This window comes from Dioscorea cayenensis, chromosome 1 (assembly GCF_009730915.1).
Source record: "Dioscorea cayenensis subsp. rotundata cultivar TDr96_F1 chromosome 1, TDr96_F1_v2_PseudoChromosome.rev07_lg8_w22 25.fasta, whole genome shotgun sequence".
Lineage (NCBI taxonomy): Eukaryota > Viridiplantae > Streptophyta > Magnoliopsida > Dioscoreales > Dioscoreaceae > Dioscorea > Dioscorea cayenensis.
In genome coordinates this window covers 10,404,209-10,409,864 of record NC_052471.1, presented here as the reverse complement: position 1 = coordinate 10,409,864, position 5,656 = coordinate 10,404,209, and the positions used below count along the sequence as shown (strand labels likewise).

The 5,656-nt window shown below is 34.4% G+C and overlaps 1 pseudogene; it reads left to right on the top strand.

Moving 5' to 3' along the window:
• The first annotated feature begins 1,671 nt into the window (after positions 1 to 1,671).
• LOC120249833 lies at positions 1,672 to 4,847 on the top strand (annotated as a pseudogene).
• The last annotated feature ends 809 nt before the right edge of the window (positions 4,848 to 5,656 follow it).

Genomic DNA, 5,656 nt, shown 5'->3' with positions numbered 1-5,656 from the left:
ATTTGCATAAAAGCATATAACCATACCAAAAAGAAGACAGCACATGGAAAAATACGACTATTACCTTCTGAAACATATATGCCCAGGGTTATGAACTAAAGATCATTTTATAGTTGTGAACATACATTGAGGTTGGCAGGGAAGTTGACGCATTTAACCAAGGGGCTGGCTCACTGACAATTTTTGGCTGATGCATGAGCGGGTTCTCTCTTGATGCATTTGTAGAGAAAATTTTCTTCCTGTTTTCATGAGTTTTAAGGTTCTGCAAAGCAAGAAGGTGGACAGCATATTAAAAAGAAAGTCTAATATTGAAAAGTAGAAAGTTTCACAAATGACAACCTCTGTCCTTGACGTTAATCATCCTTAAACTGCTTTGTATCACCCATTAGTCTACTCTTCAAGTCATCACATATAGTAGTGGCATGGGCCACTCTATCCTTTGAGCTAGCCATATCAGCTAATTCTATGTTCTGGAGGACTTGCAAACAAACTGATAAACAACTAATTTCAATTCCATCTACAATGCATATGAGCATATTGCAATGAAATCTAGTGAAACACATCAAAATGAATCATCAAATTCATCTATTAACAAAAGAGTATAAAGATTAAATACACTAGGTTTGATCTCAAAGTGAGATCTCACAGTAACTAGCAAAATTATGAGAGTATATGATCAAAGATAAGGAGAAGAACAGTGAACATCGAGGGTGTTGCCCGCCGGCGATGGTGGACGGAAAAATAGCATCCTAAATCTCGAAGAAGGCAGAGATGATGGCGTGGTGGTGATGGCAAGAGTTGAGAGAGAGAAAGCAATGTAAGAGCTCTTTGAGATCACAAGGCTTATACAGCTCCTTCTCCACACCATCATCTCTACCATGGATCGCCAAAAATTAGAGCATGGGTACTCGGATTTGTTCACTATCAGAAAGCTCTCATTGAACATCAATTTCTCCATCTCCTTCCTGAGATTAATGTTGCTTGATGAGCCGATGAAGGAGGAGGAATTAGGGTTTCGGCCTCATCATCGTCATCATCGTCTTCATCATCTCGATAGTTAAGGGTGAGAGAAGAGGTTTTGTCGAAGAGATCGATGCAAATCTCATCAATGATAGAGAACCAACCACTATCACCAGAGGAGGAGCTGGGTCGGTGATTAGGTTTAGGGTTGGCGAGGAGGAGGAGGGGGACTTGTGGCACTTAGGGTTCTGATATATATTTCCTCTCCTTGGGGTTTCTGCTCGAGCAAATGAAGAATGACTACGATTAGGGCAATGTCTACTCAAAGTCGCCTCTCGAGAAAATGAAGAAGGCCAGAGAACATCTAGAATAAAATCCAACTTTTTCATGTGTTTATCTTAAACCGGATCTAAAACTAAGATAATTTTTTTTTACTTCATTTATGGAGATGGTTTTTAAAAACGCCTCTACGAATGTGCCTCTAAAAATAAAAATTGGTGTAGTTCCAGTGGACTACTTAATGTGAAAAATTGGATGGTTTTTGGATTAGTATGAATTTTTTATATGTGACCTCCTTTTTTTCCCCTTGATCCTACATCTTATATTGTTTCGAGGTTGTGAATGTGTATAATTGCCTTCACAATGCTATTCATGGATAACTTTGGTAGAGAACCAATGCCTCAAGCAAAAGAAAGTTTAGGGATTAAAGATATGTTACTACCCATCTCTGTTAGAATTATGTCAGCTTTGAGGAGGGTGATTGCATGACGTGTCTCACTGAAGGTATTTTGACCCTTTTCAAGAATGTTTGTTTTTGATATTCAGCACTAAGTTTAATACATTACTTTATGCTCTTACAGTCTCAGCTCAAAAGAAGGCTTCATGCCATAACTGTTGCTTCAGCTACTTGCTTTCATTTTTCTGTTACTATCTGGAACATTATTTCAGTAAGCTTGAGCATCTTCTTCTTAGTATATGTTGCTATGTCCTACTAGATTTTCTTTTCCCTTTTATTCCTTATGTTACTCTGACTCTCAAAGATGAAGTGCTTTTATTTTTTTGTTAACTTTGATTTTTAATTTGTAGGGTGCTTCTTCAAAGAAAATTATTACGTTACCGTGTCATCCTGGGCATATTGGGGCAGTAATTTTTTTCAGAATAATCTTCCTATTCTATATTGAAAATATTGTTGAGGTAAGGCATATGAATATGCTTGATTATTATGCGTTTTTTTTTTTACTGATCAAATTTTTTCTTCTTAAATGCAACGGACATAGTTTATTTTTGATCAATATTTATGTTGCATTACAAAATGTTGTACATGTGGTGAACTGTTTATCCTTAAGTTCATTTCATGTGTAAATAGAATCCATATTACTGCCTAAAAAATTATTGCATGTACTTTACTGATTAATTTGATTGTCTTTTCTTCTTCCATCAAACTAGGAGCTTTGAGCAAAGATTATCATGTTGTGATTGTATGTTGTCAATAAATAATCATTACAAGTATTGTTTTGATTGCTATATTCACATAGCCATGAGCAAGTGAGAGTTCAGCCCTTTTGATGGACTGCAATTCTAGTGCAGTTCCCCACGCTCACAACAATTTTTTTTTTTTTTTGGTGTGTGTTGTTGTTGTATTGGTAATCTGCTTGCATGGTAAACTTTGTTTTTCAAAGATCCCTTTTCTCTTGTGGGTTGTTGCCACATTGTAGCATAGCAGACAATGATGCTACTAGTGAGCATCACGGGTGAAGATGGAATAGCATGGCATTAAGTAGCCTCTCAAAGTCGCCATTGAGCCCTTAAGGTATTAATGTGAACAAGGTGGGGATTCACTGGAAGATTTATTTCTCGGTCTAATATCGACTTGTCAAACCCATTCCCAACCCTGTTCCTAAACTTGGGCTAGAGGATAATTTTTCCCCATCCTGTCCACATTTTTTTTTTTTGACATCTATTAATGCATCAAATATATTATCTTTAATAATATATATTTTTATTTAATATAAATAATTTTCTAATATTATATATAATATTAATATTATATATTCAGGGCCAGTGTGGGGAGGGGAAGGGATGCCCTGTCCCCAATGGGGATTTTTATATCCCCGCTCGGGCACCGACTTTGTTTCCGAATTTTAGCCCACTTGTCAAATCCGGGGCAAATTAACAACCCTACCTATAGGTGATGTACCCAATGTCTGGGTTTATAGAAATGATTGAATTTGTTTTGCAAACAATTAATATTTTAAAATCAAATCTAGAATTTGTCAATGGCTGAAAAAGAGCCGCATGAAACCAGGATCAGGTAGAATATTGATACTACCCTATCCTAGTTTTGGTTATGTTTCTCTTTTTCAATGATTTCTTGGTAGAGTTCTTGATAGTTAAACATTTGTGAAATTATCTTATTAAAAATATGAAGCTTAGGAATAAGTGTATTACTGTATTTTAAAACATAAGTACGAAGCATCAAACATTTGCCTAGATTTTGTTCAATAGCAAACCATGAAGGTTCCATCCTTTTAGAATCCCCATTTGAATTTTAAACTTTTGATTGTATATTGTATTTAAATAAAATAATACTTGAATATTTGCTCGAATTGAAGATGAAGGCATCCATAGAAATGCCATCAAATTAGAGAAGATACATATTGTATGCCGACATCATTTTGCCACTTGTCACTCTATGGCAATAATAAAACATGATGTTGCAACTATGCTTCTTGTTTTATGAATTTATGATTATTTAATTTTTCTTACATGAGGCTTCTTGCAAGCATATTATATTTATTCAAAGCATGCATGCTTGTCATGTTTTAAGTTGGTTGTTAATGTCAATACAGAGAAGAACTTTGCAAGATCAGATGGAAGAAGTTACTGATTTAATCAGGTAGTGGTAATGAAGATGCTTTGATTGAGTTAAATGTTTCTAAAACTATACCCCTAATAACTGTAGCTCGGATAAGTGGTCGAGATGTGTAAAGTGAAAAATGGCCCGACTATTTGCTTGTTTACTTATGAACATATTTGATAACATGGTGGAGTTCAGCAGTCCTTGGAATCCATAGTTTATTCAAGAGAACAAAATTTTGAGATTTATGAAGAAGTAAGCCTTAATGTTGAATGTCAGATGTTGTACAATAAAAAAGTAACATGTTCATAATTTATGGAAGTGTTGATCCATTGCCATTAACTGTGATGCTCTTATTTTAAGGTGAATTAGGGGTAATAATTTGGGTCATCTGGTTGTAAATGTGGCATGTTAAACTTACTCTATCACTGAAATCTACCAGAGATGAACGTTATCATCAACATGATCAGTAATTTGACATGATAGCAAGTAGATAACATTTCAAGATTGCTATATATCCTTATAGGATAAACCATGATAGACCATGATAAATATGAATAGAGGCATTTATGCATTAGTTGTCATGTTTTGCCAATGCCACCCCTGCAAGTATGCAGACAAGCCTGAAGGTAAGTCTAAACCATGTTTTTTTAATACATTTGTTGTAACATGTTGATGAGCTACTCATTAATTTTGTCTTGTATTCTTTTTCGTCTGGAAGCTTTTTTAATGGTATATAACTTTTACTTGCCTATAGGTTGCATTTAATTTTCTCTTCTCCAAGGCATTTAATGGTTACTAGAAGTGGCATAATCCTGATGGAGATTAAATATGGAATGGATTTCTCTTTGATAGGTTTTCTTACTTGATCTTCAATATTGGGATTTGGTAAGTTATGTCTTCCAACATTTCATTTGTTTTTTTTTTTTTTTTGCTTTTTGGAGCTTATTTGACATGTTTTTCTGGTCATTCATATCAGTATATCATATACTCTTGAATTACAGAATTAGACAATATTGAGTTGATATAATTGACACATCAGTCCACAGAAATAATTAGGACATAATGATCATAATCTTGAAATTCAATTATATTCCATGAACATCAATACGAATATGATTTTAATGGTTAACTTTTTATGAGATTCCATTGTGAACTCCAACCTGGTTTGATTGTCAAGTATTTGAACCTGCTATTATTCAATTGGTTATGATTGGCATTGGACTCTCTTTGGACCATTATGATATAATAACCATGTGCTATATGAGCCGAAGAAGGAACATTATAAGGTTTTTACTTGTATACCACAACAAAACTGGTGATTGCTGATATACCCTTGCAAAAACAGTATTTGCTCCTACTTACCCACTACTTCAACACTGAAATACTCGTGGCTAGGATGCCCTTTGATGATGTCAAATAAATGGACGAGAAAACATGAAATAACCAAAATATTTGCTGATGTATATCCCTGCAAATCTTGTTTTGCTAATACAGCCCTGAAAATTTATTCTCTTCACTGGGCATATGTTTGGGCTTTTGTATTGTTTATATAGATTTTAATTACGTTAAAAGCCATAGGCATTAACCACTGATGGTGAGGGATGGCAAGGGTGTATCACTGAAAAAATAAAATTAAAATAAGAAAGAAAAGAAAAAAAAAGGACATATGAGGGTCCATGTGTTAATACCTCTTATTTTATTTAATTTTTCTGGAATATATTATTATCTAACCACTTGTGCCGGATAAGCAATTCTGTGAAAAAAATACTTGATTTCCAAGTTTGAAGCTAAAATATATTCCCATCATTAGGAAGCATACATTACCTAAGGTGGCTA